General features: G+C 40.9%; 1 long non-coding RNA gene across 2 annotated transcripts in view; it reads left to right on the plus strand.

The window, feature by feature from the left end:
* Window positions 1-269: 269 nt before the first annotated feature.
* Window positions 270-21,386, plus strand: part of LOC108528039 (uncharacterized) — a 32,422-nt gene continuing 11,305 nt past the window's right edge. Inside the window, exons 1-2 of one of the 2 annotated variants that reach the window (XR_001885017.1) lie at window positions 270-355; window positions 14,659-14,758. This is a non-coding gene — a long non-coding RNA (uncharacterized LOC108528039). Of the gene's footprint in view, window positions 356-423; window positions 551-14,658; window positions 14,759-21,386 lie in introns of those variants that run through there. The other variant, XR_001885016.1, reaches the window with a different exon arrangement.

Genomic DNA, 21,386 nt, shown 5'->3' on the forward strand with positions numbered 1-21,386 from the left:
ATCAGAAGGAATGAAAACACAGTGTACAAAAAGAAATCTGATCTCCATAGCCTATCTTTATTATGGCTAAGCGGTGTGGGGAGGGGAGAAGTGAATCTAAAACCACCAGACTGTTGAAACGGAACTGTAATGGGGCAAAATGCCTGCCTCAAGACAAAAATGGGTTGTCCAGCTCCCAGTAAACACCTGTACCAGCCAGGAGCCGTGGTATTCAGGCTCATAAATACCTCAGGCTGGAACATACTATTCTCACAGACTGCACCTGTGAACTTTCTAGAGGGATTTGTTCCAGTTTGTGATTACTCCTTGGAATGTGAAGCCTTTCACTCTGGGCCTATACATGCCATCTCCCAAGGTAATGTCCCATTAAAAAAGAAGGAAGAGAAAAGCCTAATTGGCCTGTGAGCTTTGGAGAGGCGGGAAGGGAGTTTGATGGGAGTTCAAGCTGAATCCTGCCCCTCCACGCTCATTGCTGGCCCCTGAAGTGACCTGGGTGAGCATGAACACCCATCTGCCAATCAAAGGCTAAACTTCAGGGCCCAGACAAATGGTAAGGAACTCTTCTTTAACTTGTGCTATTTTAAAAATATATATACATCTTCATAGAGGGGAGGATTCCTTTTAAGAGGTCCTGTAGGTCCTGCTTATGGAGGTGAAAAGGATGCTGCTCTCCTCAGGAGTAGTTGCTGGTTAAATAGTTCTTGGCTGAGTCAGGTGAGAATGCACTTCCATGGGGTTGGAAGAGTTGTTTAGTAGAAGCAATACAAGGAAACATCACTAACAGTCATAGGGTGTTAGAAGGGAAAGTGCTTGCTGATGTAGTGTGAGAGAAGACCTAGGATAGAATTCTGGAGAAAAACTTTTAAGGAAGAGCAATTTCCAATGAAGTTCAAGTCAAGGTTTTATTTGTTTGTCACAGGACATTTCCCCCAAGAAAACCTAGAGAGGTGCAATGCAGAAAATTACAGCCTCTCAGGTTGCATCAGAAGGTGGTTCTAGTGACCTTCCCTGCTCAGTGTCTCCTGTTCCTTCTGAGACCTCCTCTGGGACATCTTGCAAGACCCTGGACACCTTTGAGCTCAGTTTGGAAACACAGAATTAATCAATATTTAAGTATCTGCTCCCAGCTCCCATTCCCACACACGATTAAGTGGCTGACTTCTCAGCAGATCCTTGCACGATTCAGCTGATTTGTCAGAGCACATCTGCTGAACCTTGATGCCTTAGAAAGGCATTGGTAGTAGGCTGAAAATCAGCCCTTTAGGAAACTGGCAGTTCCCATTCCAGGACAGGCCTACCATTGGGTCTCTGGGCATCTGCATTGTACAAGCCCTAAGCCAGTAAAAGCCTCACTGGGTTGTGTCCTTGGACTTCCTCTAATATTCATTGTCAGCAAAAATGAATAATGCCTAAATTACAGAATTACCACTGGGCTAAAGTAATCTTCTCTAGAATGAATGCATCTTTAATACTTCCAGCAAAAACTACTTTGAGAAAAAGAGAGAAGGGTTACCTTATTTCCAGGCATCTTGTGTCAACAATCTACTTTAGGTTCCATACTCGCCACTCTTGGATAATTAAAAGTCAAGGTCACACATGTCACTGAAGAAACCTATAATGAACATTTAAGCATAAGTATTAGATTCTCTAAATTACCTCAGACTGTTCTTTAAAGGGTAGTAAGAGAGACAGAGAGACCTTGGCCTAATTTTTATTTGGGAAAACAGCTTTTTGTGATTTCATAACTTTTCTTACATAAAAGGATTTAAAATTTAAGATAAACTCTCGCTGACTAGATGACACAGCCTTCTTCTAGATGAATATTGTAAGGTTCTGAGACAGCGGTGATGTCCTGATACCACTGCTTGATAGTGGAAGAACTTTCAGGTATCCTCGAATCCTACACCCACATTCTACAAGTAAGCAAATTGAGGTCCAGGTGGGTAAAGAAATTTTCTTCATGTACTAAAACTAGCTAGCAGGCAGATAGAAACAAGAATCTCGTGTTTATGGCTCCAAATGCAGTGCTTTTCCTACTACATCATGTAACAAATGCAGAACAATTAGTAAACATCTCTCAGAACTGCTGTTTTCCCTCCAGCGCAATGCAAATTGTGTTCATCAAACCCATTTATATGCCGCTAACAAGAATGCCTGCATCAGTTATGTCTTGCACACATTTGTTATAAAAAGAATGATCCTTAGGCCTTCAAATGTCTCTTTCATTTCTTGGGCCTCTGTGGACAAGCTGGAAGGATTGGGATGTTTCTGAGGAGCCAAAGAGTGTACAGATGGCTGGAACACAGGGCTTGTCCCGCCGGTAATGGGAAGGAGGCAGTATAGCGAGCCCAGTGATTCTCAAGCCTGGATGCATTAGAATCATTCAGAGAGGTATTTGTTACAGTACAGTGCCAACCTACAGAGCCAGAGTTTTTTATTTATTTGGCCTGGGGTGGGTCCAGAGCACTGGCATTTTCCAAGGTTCCTTTGGTGATGTGCATATGCAGATAAAATTGAGAATCACTAGAGAGCAAGGTTTTGGTATCAGAATTGGGCTTAAAAACCCCAACCCCGACACGTATACCTATTCTCTCTGAGTTTCCTTCATGTGTTTTTTCAAAATTTTTTTATCCCATTGGGTTGTCGTAGATTAGTATAAGAAGTATATAGTAGTTTCTCAGTAAGTTTAACCCTTCTTCCTACACTCAGGTGGCAATAACAAAGAAGTAGCCTGAAGTCATCTAGTGAAGGAGGAAAAAAAGGAAAGATAATTATGGTATTTGTGAAAAAGTGTTTAGTACAGGATCCGTACAACTGAATTCTTCCTGGCTTCTGTTCTCTCCCTTCTTGCTGGAATAAATATTCATGTAAATCAATGGCTGGGCACACATAATCCCCCAGGATGTGGTTCTATCTGTTCAATGTTTTGCATCATTTTGTTCAGGTTGGGAAGTTTCTGTGTGCCTTTGTATACGGTTTTTCCTATGTGCATTGAACCATCAGAAGAATCTCTTAGGGGGTAGGGTGAAGGCTGGCAGAGACTGGCTGGGGCAGAGACATCTCTGCTCTCTGTCAGACATACTTTGCGTTATTCTACCTGCATGACATGATTCTCTGACAACCTAGCCCTCATAAAATGCCTCAGGTGACTGCACAAATAAGTCAACACAGTCCTTCCCAGGGGCGTCAGACACCATTTCCATTCTCATCTCTGTACACAAAGCATATGGAAAATTCTGGTGCCACAGGGATCAGGGCATGGAGCTGGAGTAAGTAAATAGCAACAGTTGATGCCTTTGGTTCCTGGAGTCACCTCAGTGAAAAAAGCAAAACCAGGTTTGCTTTTTCTTTATTCCTCTTGTATTTTCTTTAGCCCACGCATTGGAGTTAAACTTAGAGTTCCCACCACCTGGACACTTGATTCTTTGCCAGCAACCCTGGCCCTGATCTCTGGCATCAATCTGTGTCCAGCGGTGACACAGTGATCCCTCCCAGTCAAGGGGGTCTCCAGTCCACTGTAGGGCATGTGTGGCCCACTGCTCTTGTGCCTGCCTTTGTGTAGAGCTCCTGCCCAGGCCCTGAGTGAGCTCCCGCTCCCTGGTATCTGACTCTTTTCCATGACCCACACTCTTCAATGTCTACATTCCTCACACTGGAGGACTAGATTTCCCAATGTTTGGGCTGCAAGAATCTACCTTGTGCAAGAAGCTTTGTCCCCCACATGTCACAGTTCAGCTCAGGTGGGAGGTACCAACAGAAGGAAGGTGTATGGAGGCAGTGGTGGACTTTGGTGCAGCCCACAGCTTCATTACACAGTTGCCTAGGGAACTTCCAGGCCACCATCCAGCTGCCTCCAGCTGGGTCCCGCTGCTGTTTCTGTTGGGCAACTCCCTCCATTGCTGCCTAGAGCATTTAAATGGCAAGATGACTCAAGATACCCTGCCCCAGGGGTTCCTGGCTTCTCTTGCTTCCTCTTCCAGCACCTCCCAGCCCTTTTCCCTGCAGTCATCACGCCCATGTGCCATTCAAGTGTGCAACTATTTTTACTAAAGTGTGAAGGATTTTCAGGACACAAACTATACTTAGCCAAGGTTAAAGTTCACATTATGTAATAGGGCATAAGTTTAAATCATTAAACAGCCTGTCCTACGCTCTTTCTGTCCTCACTCCTCTACAAATGGACTTTCTCAGTCCTAACACTTCTCTTTTTAATTCAGCCTATGTATAACTCAAGGCCTTTGTTCTCTGCAAGGAAGAGAGACCATTTCTTTTTAGGCCTCAAATCACTCCCTCAATCTCAGATAGAGATTTTCTTATGACCATCAGAACCTCTGATTTAGAAGAAAGCTATGAAGAAATGTTCAAAGGAATCTTCCCAATGTTGAAAAATCTAGCCTAGAAATTTTAAAAAATGTAAACTATCCACCAAGGGGCTTGAATTGATGCTAGTTGACAACTGCAGTTGGCTTTTCAGGCCCAGGTAGTGAGAAGGAATTATGTTTGGGGGTGTTAATTTCAGCATAAGAATGCTCTTCATTCTGCTCATCTGCTAGAGGAAAGACCAGGGTCCACACTACGTGTGTACCAGGATGCTTCACCACATGGTCCCTCTGGTACTGAAAGCCCTGCTACAAACAGTCCTAGCTGCCTGTTCTGGACAGGAAGTGCCTCAGTGAAAAGGGTCCCCTTGCTCAAGGTCACATCCCCTTCCTAGGGCAGCCTGCATCCAATGACTGATCAGAGTTGGTTGTAAAGGTTCAGCCCCCTTCCCCTGAGCTCAGGACAACTCTAAGGCAGCATCCCTCCTTCAGAGGCTGCATCACAGTTCCACGGCTTCCTCTGCCTCTTTCATAGAGAAGAGCTCTACCTAATACATCCCCACAAGCTAACACCTTCATCTCAGAGTAAGCTTCCCAGGGAACCAACCGGAGACAATGATCAGAAGAGCTTAGTAACATTTCTTAAACAACGTAACATTCCCAGGTTTGTTTTTTGTATTCTTTTTCAAACCAGTGCCACTATCAGTAAAGCTCTTAAAATACAAATGATAAATGCTCTTGTGTAGCCTCTGTCCTAGCTCCTGAAAGTGCTGACAGCAGGATCAATATCATGGGTGAGCGTATTTGAAATGCAGACCCTCAGTTCCCATCCCAGACTAACTAAATCAGAGTACATTTTAATAAAATCCTCTGATGATTCCATATGCATATTAATGTTTTATAAGCACTGGCCTACATGACAATTGGGTGAGAAATAATTAAGCAGGAATGTTTACTGGTAGCACAGAAGCATCCTGGCCCCTTTTCTCTGCCCAATGATGATAATCTGTTTTTCTTAATAAAAGGAGTTTAAAACCCCATTATTTTTGGCATAGACCAATCACAAACAAAAGGGCAGAAAACAGAGGCAGATGGTCAGACAACACACTGCTCAGGTTAGGAAACCAAGCTGCAATATTAAGCAAACAGGCAAAAATGTTAAGGGAAAAATATGCAAAGTAAGGACCAGCACTTCTCAGAGGATAAAGGAAAAGATGAAAAGCCGCCCTTGCAATACAATAGATGGACTGTGAACATGAGCAGTGACTTAGAGCGTTCCCAGGAAACAATAAGGAACTTCGTATAAGAACGCTTTCTCAAAGTTCAGGCACACCCGGAGATGTGAGCAAGAGGACAAGCTCACAACTGGGTAAACTCCATTCTCTTAGCCACACCATCAAAAGATTTCCACCAGCTCTTCAGTGAGGAGGAACTAGTTTATATTAGAACTGCAATAGTTTATTGTAGGTAACATACTTACATGTTGAGGTGTAACAAAATGCTTCCATGCTTCTAATTCATAGGGAGGATTCTGTCATTCTCAGCAGATCCATTTGTTGTTCATAAAACGCTGTATTACACTGTCTGTATTTCTTTGTAGGTGGATTGCTAGACAGAGTTTGACCTCTATGTGGCTTTTCCAATAAATGTCCTAGAACGCAGGGTGGGCAGGAACAGGTAAGTGGCACTCATAAAGAGTGTTGCTCTGTCATGATTTATGTTGGGTTGTGGCCTGTTCAAGGTCATTTAAGAGCAGCAAGAAAAGAGGGAGCTGTGGTGAGGCCATGACATAGCCTGCCCTGATAGAACAGAAACCCTAAGGGAAAATGTGTTAGCAGCCACCAAGAGGAGAGGCAGGGGCAAGCACATTCCACCCTGATTACAGCAATAAAATCTGAACAGAACACATGGAGTGGCTATTTGAGGACTCTGAAGAGTAAATGGTAGCAGATGGATTAAGAAAGAAGACCAGAACTCAAACTGCCACTGAATCAACAGTGAGTGTTCCTTTTCTCCTCTGTAGCCCCTAGTCTGGGTTTGTAGTAGCCCAAAATGCAGAAGTGAGCACCAGGTGTGGATAGAAACAGTGCCCCCTAGTTCTAGCTCACAATGCAGGTAATGCTGAGCAAGTGTGGGGGAAATCCCATCTTTCCCTCTTTTCTTTCTCTTCTTCATTCTTTCACACCCTACCCCAGGCAATCCTGTGGCACCCACAGCAGTGGCAGTGACAGCAGCAGTGGTGGGGTCCCACAGAGAACCGTTCCACTCTGATTGGAGGAGCTCTGATCTCAAGGGGATGGGGAACCCCCATTCCTTTCTTTACCCTCTCTCTTCATTCTCCTACTACTTGGCCCAAATGTGGCCATGTTCACAGGAAGCATGCAGCCCTGGCAGAGCACTGGCTTCTGGCCAGAGGATATTAAAGGGGAGCCACAGAGAACTGAAAGGTACTAGCGAGAACCCAAAAAGGGAATGACTCAGGAAAGTGGCCACATACAGTTGTTTATAAACTCCTGGGCTCAATCCTGTGCTGGGCATGTGTGGATCTGATCCTAAACAGCACACCAAAGGCTATGAGGAATGACTTTGGCACAAATAGGAGAAAGATCTGAGTAGCTACAAAGGCTTGAAAAACAAAATTGACATTGAACTACAACCCACAGAACGCTGGCAAAATGTTCTACCTGAATCCACCCAGGTTGAATTGCTTGTTAAAGCATTAATATCAATAGTCACAAAGTATATAAACAAAACCCAGAGTCTCATAGCATAACAGTGAGGATACAATACAAAGTTACTCAGCACGTTAGTTTTCTATTGCTGCCGAAACAAATGACCACAAACTTAGTAGCCATTTACGTTTTACACCAGTTAGTGGCTTCAAACAACACAGCATCTTAAATGTTAAAGTTCTGCTGGTCGAAAGTCCAAAATCAGTCTCACTGGACTAAGTTCGGGTGTCAGCAGGGCAGATTCCCTCGGAGGCCCTCAGGGAGAATCTGTCCCTTCCCTTTTCTGCTTCTAGGGGCTGCCCACATTCCTTGGCTTATGGGCCCCTTTCTAGATCTTCAAAGTCAGCAACGTAACATCTCTCTGATCCTTCTTCTGCTGTCACAACCCTTTCTGACCACAGTCAGGAAATGTTTTCTGCGTTTAAGGATGCTTGTGATTATGTTTGGCCTACCTGGATAAGCCAGTATACTCTCCTCTCCTCAAGGTCGTCAGACAAGCAACCATAATTGCATTTGCAACCTTAATGCGTGGCAATCTGAATTCCTTTGTGTCATGTAACATAACATATTCACAGGTTCGAGGAGTTAAGACATGGGCATCTTTGATGAGACTTTATTCTGCCTACAGCCCTCAAAATAAAATGAACCATCAAATCTCAACCCACATGAAAACAGACAACCAACAGATGCCAATGCTGAGGAGATGCAGATGTGGGAACTTTCTGACAAAGACTTCAAGGTGGCTATTATAAAAAAAAATCTAAGAAGTAAGGAAGAGGACTCTTGAGATTAATGGAAAGATAGAAAGTCTCAGTAGAAAAACAGAAGGTATGAAGAAGATCCAAATGTACATTTTAGAATTAAAACATAAAACTAAAATTTTTTAACTTACTAGATTAACCAGTAGAAATTATCCAATATAAACAATAAAGAAAAATAGAGTTGGGGAAAAAAAATGAACAAATCCTTAGGGACCAGTGAGTGAGTCAATATCAAAATCTCGAACAGTTGCGTCATTAGAGTCCCAGAGCAGAGGAAAAATACTGGCAAAATAATGGCTAAAAACTTCCCAAATCTGGCAAAAGACATAAACCTATGGATTCAAGAAGCTCAGTGAGCTATGAACAGGATAAACCCAAAAAATTATGCCCATTCTATAATCCAACTGCTAAAAACTAGGATGAACAAAACTTTTGAAAGTAGCCAGAAAGATAACATATTACTTATAGGAGAACAATTCAAATAACTGTAGATTGCTCATCAGAAATCAAAAATATGCAAATATAGACAAATGGAAAATTTTTGCCCATCAAATCAGCAATTTAAAATTCTTACTATCTGGTGTCAGGATACGAGAATGTTATTGGGAAAAGAAATAAGAACATTTGTGAAGGGCAATTAGTGATTATCAAAAATTTATATTATTATTATTATTTTGAGACGGAATCTCGCTCTGTCATCCAGGCTAGAGTGCAATGGTGCAATCTCAGCTCACTGCAACCTCTTCCTCCCAGGTTAAAGCGATTCTCCTGCCTCAGCCTCCTGGGTAACTGGGATTACAGGCGTCTGCCACCATGCCCAGATAATTTTTGTATTTTTAGTAGAGATGGGGTTTTGCTATGTTGGCCAGGCTGGTCTTGAACTCCTGACCTCACATGATCTGCCCACCTTGTATCTATCAAAATTTTAAATCTACCCACCTCTTACCCTCAATTCTGCTTTAAGGAATTTATCCTAAAGAAATACTTGTACAAGTGCTCAAAGATGCTTGACTGTGGCATTGTGTATAATGGCAAACAAATACATTAATTAGTAAAACATTATGAATTATTACAGCTAAGGCAATATGTAAATAAATTATGGAGCACCACAGAGTGAGACATAGTGTACCTTTTAGAACAATTACATTGGAGTCAAGTATACTGGCATGGGAAGGAGCTATGATATATTGTTAAATGAAAAAAACTTGTCGAACAGCACACACACACTTGTCAGATTTTATAAATGCGAGTGTGTGTGTGATTATAATTGATGGGGAAAATACCTGGAAGGATAAAACCCAAACTAATAGCAGCAGTTGCTTCTGAGTAGTCAGACCAGAGGAGAAGAAAGATACTTGCTCTTTTTATCTTATATATCTATGTGTGTACTTTTTACAAAGAACAGTATTATTTTGACACTTTTGAAAATGGTAAAACGCCTATCGATGTAAGTTTGGTAACATTATCCTTCAGTGTTCTGAGTTTAGAAATTCACTAATCTTTAACTGTTTTCTGGGAACTTAGCGTTTTATTCACTTCCCTTAAGGAAATCCAACCATCTCATTTAGCATCTACTAGTATAAGGGATATTTTACTGTGTAACCAATTATCTCAGGATTTACCAGCCACAACAATAGAAATATATTATCTCATGTCATTTTCGGGGTCGGGATGCCAAGAGTGACTTGGTGGGGTGCTTGGGTCAGGGTTTCTCATGAGGTTCAGTCAAAATGTTGGCCGAAGTTGCAATCATCTGAAGGCTGGACCAGATTGGAAGATTCACCACCAAGTTCCTCACACAGCTGTTAGCATGAGGCCTCTGTTTCTGGCTGACTAGTGGTAAGAGGCCTTAGCTCCTCACTACATGGGCCTCTCTCTAGAATGCTCACAAGGCAGCTACCTTCCTTTAGAGTGAATGGTCAAAAAAAGAGGTAGAGCAATCAAGACAGAAGCCACGATGACTTCTATCACCATATCTTGGAAATGACAAACCATCGCTTCTGCTGTGGTCTATTGGTCACACAGGCTGACCTTGGTACAGTACAGGAGGGGACTACACAAGAGTGTGAATACCAGAAGACAGGGATCATTGAGGGCCATTTCAAAGATACTACAACTAAATTTTCCTCCACTCTCTTTCTCTTCTCCCTTTTAAAGTTCACAGATGTTCTAAAAACAACTCTATCCATACAGTATCACTGATTCATTTAGGGGTCCTGGAGCATTCAATCTTTCATCAAAAGAAAAGCTTATGGACTAATAAGGAACTCCAGTTTGTGTAGCTCCAACCTTTTCCCATGAACAAGGGTATTTTCATTTTCCTATAGTGTGATGATGGAGCGTAGGGGAAACTGCAGGTGTAAATAATTGACCAAAGAGAAAAACATAGGGAATAACCAGGTGCCTCAATGAGAATCTCTTCAATAGGGGGTCACATCATTCACACCTACCCTGCAGCCTCACGTTTAATCTTCACAAGTCAGGATAGGCATCTGTTCTCCTAAGTGGAATTTCCCATAAGCCATGCAGACAAAGTAGAAATGCTTGCCAGCTCACACATCAACAATAAAGGCTACTAGAATCATCTGTCACTTAGAAAATGTTAGAAGGCAACAAATAAAAACTGAGGGTTAAAGGATACCTGTGCCTCTGCACTAAAATAATATGAAGTACTCCAAGGCAGGGCATAACTGAGCGTTTGCAAGAAATTATCCTGACATGTGAATGCACCTGATTGCAAAAGATATGTGCCGTCTAACTGGGAGTATAATACAGTGTTATACTGTATACCTTAGGTTCACCCAAGCATTTGATTAAGGCTTTCATAATATGCCTGTAGGTATGATGGAGAAATACAAGGAAGAGTCGATTCATCATAGGTTGAGCAATCTATGCAAAGAGTGTTGATTGAATCATTGTTGTCAGCTTGAAAGAGATAATATACCTCAGGGCTTTGAATTTGGCCTTGCTTCATTCAAAATTTTTATAAACTATATGACAAAGACAAAGAAAATGCACTCATTAGATTTTCAAGTATTATGTAGTTAGGAGAGCCAAGAAGTTGAACAATAAAATCAGAATTCCCTCCAAAGGTCTCCAACAGGCTGAAAGGATAGGTCAGAAAATGAGTAGGAAGCAGCATAAAATCCTGCGCAAAATGGGAGAGACCTGGTGCAACACTAGTTAATGCAGAAAAGCTTGAAGTCAACCACAAATGAAATATGTCAGCACTTTGCCAAGTCTGCCAAAAAGGCAATGCAAAACTTCAGTCTGCACTGTGATGAATATAGTGCTTAGAATCAGGGATATCTAGTTGTGATGAACCCCACACTAAATATGTGGCTTCCTAGAATGACTGAGAGATTCGTCTATGACCATATGTACCTTCTAACACCAAGATTATGCCGTCCTCTGCTTATAACAGTCCCCTTTGTGACCAATCTAGTAATTTTATCAAAAAAAGAAAATGAGTTTGTTTTATTATTTTTGTATTCATTCAAGCAATATTTATCAGGAAAAAAAAATTAGCCAGTTACTCTTCTGGAATCTAGGGACACAAAGATGACTGGGACACAGACCCTGAGGATTAGAGTCTGAGGAATGAGGATGCTATGGCCTGAATGAGTCCCCCATAATTCATGTTAAACCCCCAATGCAATAGTATTAAGAGATAGGGCGTTCAGGAGGTGATTAGGTCGTGAAAACTCCACCCTCACAAACGGGATCAGTGCCTTTATAAAAGAGGCCTAAGGGAGCTCACTCATCCCTTCTGCCATGTAAAGACTCAGGGAGAAGGTGCCATCTATAAAGCAGAGAGCAGGCACTCGCCAGACACCATATCTACTGGTGTCTTGACTCGGACTTACCAGCTTCCAGAGCTATGCAAATAGATTTCTGTTGTTTATAAATTATCCAGTCTAAGATATTCTGTTATAGCAGTCTGAATGGACCAAGACAAGAAGTATAGAGGATGTGGTAGGCAGAATTCTCAGATGGCCTTTCAAGATTCTCAGCCTTGGTGTACATATATCTTCTCCCATTTATTCAGCCAAACACAAATATTGGTGCTGCTGTGAGTAATTTTTTCAATGGAATGGGGTTCCAGGTTAGTTGACCTTGAAATAAGGAGATTATCTGGATGGGTCTAACCTTATCACATGAGCTCTTTAACAGCAGAGTCTTCTGGGAACAGATGAGAAAGCCAGAGGTTCATAGCATGAGAAGGATTCCATGCATCATTGCTGGCTTGAAGATGGAGGGAGCCATGGGCTAAGGAATGCAGGCACTGCAGGAGCTGAGAGTGGCCCCAGCTGATAGCTTACAAGGAAACAGAGACCTCAGTCCTATCACCACAGGAAATAAATTCTGCCAATAACAAGAATGAGCCTGGGCCAGGTGTGGTGGCTCACACCTGTAATCCCAGCACTTTGGGAGGCTGAAGCAGCATAATTGCTTGATCCCAAAGTTTGAGACCAGCCTAGACCTCATCTCTAAAAGAAAAGAAAAAAGAAAAGAAATTAGCCGGGCTTAGTGGCACATCCCTGTGGTCCCAGCTACTCGGGAGGCTGAGGCGGGAGGATCACTTGAGCCCAGAAAGTCAAGGCTGCAGTGAACCATGACCACACTACTGCACTCCAGCTTGGGTGACAGAGTGAGATCTTGTCTCAAAAAATAAAAGAATGAGCATGTAAGAAGACCCCAAGTCCCAGATGAGAACTGCAGCCCCAGCCAACACCTTGATTCCAGTCTAGTAAGATGCTAGCAGAGCATCCAGCCAAACCATGCCCAGACTTCTAACCGACAGAAATTGTGGGATAGTAACTCTGTGTTGTTTCACAACATGAAGTTCATGGCAATTTATTACAAAGCAGTAGAGAGCTAATAAAGGGGATAAATAAGCAGTGGCCATACAAGGAGATAAATGGCTATGATGGAGCAAAGTCGCAGTGTACATTGTTGGTTGTTGTTTCAGAATCTAGTCCCCCTCTCCTAGGCAAGTCTCAATTTTGCTCAGGTAGCTGTTCCTCACTCATATATTCATGGCCACTAGCTGTACTCCCATATGAGTGCAGGACTAACTGGGCCAAAACAGGGCTTCTCAGCTTTGGCACTATTGATATTTTGACCTGGATAATCCTTTGTTGTGGAGAGATGTCCCACACGGTGCATTGTAGAATGCTTAGCAATGTCCCCAGCCTCTATCCTCTAGAGCTAGTGACATACATATTCTCTGTCTCCCTGTGGTGACAACAGTCTCCAGATATTGTCAAATATACCAAGTTCAGGGCAAATAGAGGCAGGAAGCAAAAACATCCCCTGTTGGGAACCATTGATCCAAAGGTAACTCATTGCCTTGCTGATGCTTGGTTCAGGAATAGGTATGTGACCACTTTGGGAAACTGAGCTGTAAAAAGAAGTTTCACTAGGATTTCTGAGAAAACCTTCCTTACTCTTCAGGGTAAGCTACGGGAAGTAACCCTGTTTCTCTTTCTGCAGAGGTTCTGATGCACAGATTTGAGTTCTAGCACTGCTGCAGCCATCTCAAACCCAGCTTGAGGGTGGAGCCAATATACAAAAGAGTACACAGCCAAGAGTATAGCAGGGACCTGGGCCTCTGGCCCCTGGCTGAAGCCAATCGTGAAGTCTACTCTACCTATAGACTTCTGGTTATAGGAACCTATTAATTTCCTTATTGTTCAAGATAGTTCAAGGGATATCTGGTTTTGACATCCCACAGCAGCTAATCGGCACCACTCTATAAAGGTGCTAAGAAAGCCCAGAGAAAGACACACTTCATGAAGCTGAGTCAAGAAATTAAAAAGGACAGAAGGTAGGTCCAGAAGTGTACAGTTGACAGGCTGCTTTCCCATGACACCGTGGATCCTAACACTAGCCTGGAAAAATGGACTATTATCCTCACTGTATGTCTCAGAAGAGTTCACGGTTTGTCCATGGTCACAAGGCAAGGATGAGTCAAGATTCAAACCCAGGCCTCTTAGTGCCACGTGTCATACTTTCCCCCATATTCTCCTGAACCAGGACTTCTTTTCTATCATCCTTCTGCTCAAAAATATTTAACATATGCGCTTGTCTCTAGAGCATGTTCAAACTTTCTAGCTAAAGATTTGAAGTTTTCCACAAAGCCGCTCTACTCCAAAATATTTAAGCTCATCACTCCAGCTCATTCCTCCAACTGGACCTTCGCTTAGACTTCCCCCATCTATACTTTCTTGCCATGTCTTCTCCATGTGTTTGTGTTCATTCTTTCACAAAGTTCAAGTTGATTCCTGAGATTATGCAAAACTGCCCTAGTTCTTGGTGAGGTTTCTTCCTCTTAACTCTTAGAGTATAAAACTAAGCACATGTTACCCAGATGGCCTCAGGTTTCACCAGATGGAGCGCTAATAGTAGTCACTATATTTAGAATGTTTACAACTTTGGTTCCCACCTTATTTTGTAGACCCCATCACCATTAACTTCTACTAAGCCCTCCTCACTGAGGGCCTCCTGTTGGGATACTTTGCCCCCATCCCTGCACCCCCTCACTATAAGAATGTCAGGGTGTGATGCCCTGAGTCTTCATCCTTCCAGTTGCAGAGTGGACAGATGTGGTCATCCATTAAAAGAAAAAAAAAAGAACATTTCTCCTAGTCCAGGTCACTCTTGGGCACCTGGAGGCTGAAGCAGCTTTGCTTCTGCCTCAGCTCCTTTATGCTCATCGAAAAGACAGAGCCCTGTGAGAAACAGTTTCTTCCATTTCCACCTGTTGCCCTTCCTGATGTGGCATAGTTGGAATGGACACAGACCGCATGCTGCTACCAACCTCTCTTCTTTATTTATTTCCAGAAATGGTATCAGCCACCAGGTTTTGACTGCTTTCTCTGGGCCAAAAATTATGGTTAATCACTTGACAAGTCACTTTATTTAACCCTCACTATCAGCCAAGGTAAGTGCCCTTATTATACCCAGTTTACAAAGTGGTCTCTTATAAAGAAAGAGTTTAGGTAACTTGCCCAAGGTCACCGGTTCATTGAAGAATCCAGATTCCACAAAAGTCCTTGCTCAATCAACACAGCACCAAAGTCACAAGTTTCTCCCCTGTCTTGGCCAGTCAAAATGGAAAGCCCTTTTAAAATGAGCTCATGCACATCAGCTTCTCTAGCACCCACTCACCTGTTCTGCAGATGCACGTGGACATGCTACACATGATATCATAAATAATCATTAACATGTATCGAGTGCTTGCTATGTGCCAGGCACTATTCTAAGCACTTTGCATTATCAATGCATTTCATCTTCAAAATAACCCTGTTAGGTAAGTACTATCATTACCCCCACACCACAGTTAAGAGACAGAGCTCAGATGAGGATGCAAGCAATCTGGTGCCTGAGCACACACTCTTGCCACTCTGTTACTAATTATTGGGCATCCTCGATGTCCCAGATACCAGCCTGGGTCATCTGCATACATTTTCTCTAATCTTTACAACATTCCTATAAGAAAGTTATGTCCCCAATTTTACAGCCAAGGAACCTGAATGTCAGAGAGATTCAATAAATTTGCCCAAGATCTTGTTTAGTAAATGTAATGTCCAGATTCCACCAGGTCTATGCTGTCTTATAAAGTTATTTGCCTTTTCATACACGTGTTTTTTTCCATAGCACGAACCAGGCTCCCTACTTTATCCTCCCAGGACCTCTCTGAAAGCTATAGCCCAGGTCTGTGTTCTGGGCATGGGTAGGAGGAGGAGGGAGAGAAAAAAAGGTGGTGGCTGCCAGCTGCTGCTTCAAACAAAATATATCCACATATACAAAGGCACCAGGGCTGGTTGCCTAGCAACATCTTTCTGCCTCCCCAACCTGCTTCACTCCATCCTTACCCAACACATCATGCACACCCCTTGACCTGCAATGCCCTTCTGAGACATCCCCTTTCATGGCTGCCTTTGTTCATCTTAACCTGATTTGCTAGGCAAAGGCTTGCAGCTTGAAGCTTGCAGGGAGTCCAGGAAGCACACAATTTGTATCACAGATGGCCCTGGGACAGGCAAAACAGAGCTATCCTCCCTGCATAGCCCATACCTTGGCACTCACAGGGTATCTAATGCTGCAGGAAGGAGGGGGTCTCATTTCAGGAGCTTTGTCATATCGCTAAAGGTTTAAAAAAAGAGTTTTGTTTTTCACATATGTCAGGTCCTTTAAATAGTTCTTTAAAATAAAAGTTTGATTGAGATAGAATTAAAGCAGGCTGTCTGGATTTCTTTTTTCATCTTATCTCCCATGTTGGAAGTTAGAGCCTCTTAAATTTAAAGTTATCTTCAGTTCAACCAGTCCAAAAGGCCTTGGGGATATATTTGTCCTAGAATCTTAAAAAGAGGCAGAACAAGTCAGATACCCAGTTCTCTTAGTTCTTCAAGCATAACTGAAAGGGTACAACAGTAGTGGAGCCCCCAACCCAGTCCAGAGCTTCTGACTTCATGGTAAGAAGGTGATGCTGGACTGAGAGCCAGGGCTACATTATTGCTTTCATGGACCCTAAGCAATTTTGCCTTCATGGGCCCCTTTCTCCATAAAAGAAAGAAAAAATATTAAAATTATATTTTATGACTGTGCTGGTATAAAGAAAACTGTAATCCACATTGTATTCATTTGTGTATACATTTATTATTTTCATTATGTAATATTCATTTTTCCTGATTTTAAAAGAAACAAAGAAACTAAAATATATTTATGCACCCCCAAAAGTATTGTAGGTCCAAGCCTACTGTGCCCAGTGGATAAGATGGCCCTGCTGAAGGTATGTCAGCACACAGCAAATGTTATTGAGACATTGGTGCTCAGCCAGTGTAGTCAGAACTGTGGGGTAAGGATGCTGTGGGGTAAGGAAAGCACAATGCTCTGTGCCCAGAATTGTGGGATAAGAAAAAAATTAAGGTGTGGTACCTGTACTCAAAGGCTTCGAGCCTAACTGCAGAAAAAACAAAGCAGAAAACTACAATCACGGAGCCACAAAAACTCAGCTTGGCAACCACTAAGGAAATCACTGAAACCCTTTTCTTGCTTAGTTGTATTATCACTTAAACAAATAATACATGTTTAAAACACCACATACTGAGAAAAGGCCAGAGAGGTGAGAGATGGCGCTGGCAAGTGTAGTGATGGATTGGATATTGACGTTAAAAAAAGAATCAAGAAAGATTTCTGAGTCTGGGCCTGGGTGACCATCTACATAGACACAAAGTAAAGAAAGAGGAATAAGTTGGAGGAGGAGATGATGGATCCAGTGTTAGGCAGATTGGTTTGAAATGCCTCTGGGGATTAAAAGGCAGAGACCAAGGCTCCTTTACTCCCCACTAAAGTCTAATCTCCTAGTATAAAACCTGACACTTCTTCTGTATTAAATAAATATTTGTGGAATTAATTAGATACAGGTAGATAAATCTAGTGATTGATTAGTTATTTTTATGGGCCTAATACCCAGAACAAAGACCTGGGGTGTTGTGGCAGATGCTGGTCCCTGACGTTCACTCTCTACTCTAAATCTGCTTATGTGAACAACTGCAACTCCCTGCCTTGCCCTGGTCTCAGGAACAGATTTGGCTTAAGTACAGGACAAGCTGGAATCTCCAGAGACTTAATGCCTAGAAGCAACCTTCAAACAGTGATTGACAGGGAGTTAACATATAAAGAACCCATCTTCTGCAAAGATAACTCTGAGGCATAGTCTATGCAATCTCCTAGAATTCTCCAGTGATATTAAGTTTCTAGAGCCCTAACTGAGGCTGGAAATATCCTGCCACACCTTCTTTGAGTGAGAGGTTTCTTTGGATGAAAGGGCTGTGTAGCCAGCACCAGAACTATGTGCATATGGAAAGCAAAGGCTGATATTCCTAACAGATGATCATCCACTTCTACTGGATGATATATTTGCTCACGTAAAGAGAGCTTTCTATTAATCTCTAATTTTATTTCATATGGCTGGAGAACATACTTTGTATAACATCTGTTCTTTCAAATTTATTATGGCTTATTTTATGGTTTAGCATTTAGTCTATCCTAGAGAATATTTCATGTGCTATTGAGAAGAATGTGGATTCTGTGTTTTTTGCACTTGTTGGGTGCAGCAATCTCTTACATTTAGTTGGTTTACAATGTTAAAGTCATACATTTCCTGTTTATCATCTGCCTAGCTGTTTTATCCATTACTGAAAGTGAGATATTAAAGTTTACAACTATTACTGCTTGATTGCCTATTTCTCTTTTCAATTCTGTTGGTGTTTGCTTTATATATTTTGGGGCTCTGTTGTTAGGTGCATACATGATTATGATTGCTATGTTTTCCTGATGGATTGACTCATTTTTATTATAAAATGTCCTTCTGTAATCACAAAGGAAATTAGAAAATAGAAACAAATGAAAATGAAAACATACTATACCAAAACTTACACAACACTGTAAAAGCAGTGCTAATGTAATTGATAGCTATAAATACAATAAAACGAGTGAGGTATGGTATAGTGGCACACATCTTTAGTCCTAGTTACTTGGGAGACTGAGGCAGGAGAATTGCTTGAGGTCAGAAACTTGGGGCTGCAGTGAGCTCTAATTGCACCATTGCACAGCAGCCTGGTCAACAGAGTGTGATTCTGTTGAAGAAAGGAAATAAAGAGAAAGAGGGAAAGGAAAGGAAGAAAGAGAAAGAAAGGGAGGAAGGGAGGAATGGAGGAAGGAAGGAAGGAAGGAAGGAAGGAAGGAAGGAAGGAAGGAAGGAAGGAAGGAAGGAAGAAAGGAAGGATTGATTTCAAATGAATAACCTAACTTCACAACTTAAGGAGCTTAAAAAAAAGGAATAAACTAAACCCCAAAGTTAGTAGAGGGAAATAATAAATATGAGAACAGAGATAAATAAAATAGAGAATAAAAAACAGAGAAAATTAACAAAAACAGAAGTTGGTTTTTTGAAAAGATTAACAATATTGACAAACCCTTATCCAGATAGACCAAGAAAAAAGAAAGAAGATTCAAATTTCTAAAATCAGAAATGAAAATGGAGACATTACTACCAATTCTATAGAAACAAAAAGGATTATAAGAAAATATAAATAATTGTATGCCAACAAATTGGACAACCTAGATAAAATGAATTCTTAGAAACACAAAACCTACTCCATCCATTTGTACTGTATAACAAAATACTTGAGACTGGGTAATTTATAAATGACAGAAATTTATTTTCTCACAGTATTAGAGGCTGGAAAATCTATCATGGCTCTGGCAGGCTCAGTGTCTGGTGAGGGCCCTGGTCTTTGCTTTCATGTTGGCACCCTAAATACTGTGTCTTCACATGGCACAAGAGTAGAAGAGTAAAAGGGAATGAGAATGGAGAACTTGCCTCCTCAATCCCTTTTATAAGGCACTGACCTCATCCATGAGGACAGAGCCCTCATGGCCTAATCACCTCTTAAAGGCCCCACCTCTTTGTATTGTACCCTTGTGGATTAAGTTTCAACATGAATTTTGGTAGAGACATAAATATTCAAAGCATAGCACCCAAAAACCGTACTTTCAAGAATCATTTCTATAGTTTGTTTCAAACCACAGCACCTACCAAGGCTAATTCACAAAGGAAGAGAAAATCAGAGTAGACCTATAACTAGGTATAACTAGGCAAAGAGATCAAATCGGTAATCAAAAAATCTTCTAAGAAAGAAAGCCCTGGACCTAATGACTTCACTAGTGAATTATACTACACATTTAAAGAGAACTAGTAGCAATTCATTTCAAATGTTTCCAAAAGGAAAAAAAAAAAAAATTGAAGAGGAGGGAACATTTCCTAGCTCATTTTATGAGGCCAGCATCACCCTAATACAAAAGCCAAAGACGCCACAAGAAAAGAAAACGATGAACCAATATTCCTTATGAACACTGATGCAAAAATTTTCTTTTCTTTTTTTTTTTTTTTTTTTTTTNGGATTACAGGCTTGAGCCACCGCGCCCGGCCAAAAATTTTCAACAAAATACTAGCAAATTAAATTCAACAGACATATTAAAAGCATATAATAGATCATTACCAAGTAGGATTTATTTGTGGAATGCAAGGATGATTCAGCATAAATAATCAATCAATGCAATACACCACATTAACATAATACAGTGAAAAAACCGTATCATTATCTCAATTGAGGCAGAAAATGCATTTGACAAAATTCAATATCCTTTCATGATAAAAACACTCAACAAACTAAGAATAGAAGGAAATTATGTCCACATAATTAAAACCATACATGAGAAACCTACAACAAACATCACACTTAATGGTGACAGACTGAAAGCTTTTCCTCTAAGATCAGAGACAAGACAAGGATGCTCACTTTTGGGTATAATACTAGATGTTGTAACCAGAGAAGTTAGGCAAGAAAAAGAAATAAACATCCAAGTTGGAAAGGAAGAAGTAAAATTATCTCTGTTTGCAGATGATATGACCTTATATGTAGAAAACCCTTAAAATTCAAACAAACTGTTAGAGCTAATAAATTTTGCTACTTTGCAAAATACAAATTCAACACATAAAATTAGTTGTATTTTATACACTAACAATGGATAATCTGAGAAAGAAATTATAAAATAATTTCATTTATAATAACATCAAAAGAATAAAATACTTAACAACTAGCTTAACCAAAGAGACAAAAGCCTAGTACAATAAAAACTACAAAACATTAAGAAGTTACAGAAGACATAAATAAATGGAAACACATCTCATGTTCATGGATTAAAAGATGCCAATACCACCCAAAGCAATGTACAAATTCAATGCAATTGAAAATTATTAAGGTGTTAATACCACCCAAAGCAAAGTACAGATTCAATGCAATTGAAAATTGTTAAGGTATCAATATCACCCAAAGCAATGTACAGATTGAATGCAATCCCTGTCAAAATACCAATGACGTTTTTTGCAGAAATAGGAAAACCCCATGTGAAGACTCATGGCATCTCAAGGGACCATGAATAGCTGAAACAATCTTAAGGAAAAAACACAGAGCTGGAGGAATCATACTTTCTGATTTCAAAACTACTGCAAAGTTACAGTAATCAAAGCAATGTGATATTGACGTAAGACAGACATATAGACCAATGAAACAGAATAAAGAGCCCAGAAATAAACCCTTAAACAAACAGTTAAATTACTTTTGACAAAGCCAAGACCATTCAAGGGGGAAAGTACAGTCTTTTCAACACATGCTGCCGGGGACACTGGATATCTAAATACAAAAAAGAAAAGAAAAGAAATTGGACCATTACTTGACATCATATCAAAAAGTTAACTCAAAGTGGATCAAAGACCTAAATTTAAGACCTAAAACTATAAAACTCTCAGAAAACACAGAGGGCAAAACTTCACAACATTGGATTTGGCAAAGAATTCTTGAATTATGACACCAAAGGCACAAATAACAGAATAAAAAATAGGCAAATAGAACTTCATAAAATTTTTTAAAATTTGTACTCAAAAGAGAATATCAACAGGGTGAAAAAGAAAGCCCAGAAGGGGAGAAAATATTTGCAAATTG

Source organism: Rhinopithecus bieti, unplaced genomic scaffold (genome assembly GCF_001698545.2).
Source record: "Rhinopithecus bieti isolate Rb0 unplaced genomic scaffold, ASM169854v2 scaffold_3040, whole genome shotgun sequence".
Lineage (NCBI taxonomy): Eukaryota > Metazoa > Chordata > Mammalia > Primates > Cercopithecidae > Rhinopithecus > Rhinopithecus bieti.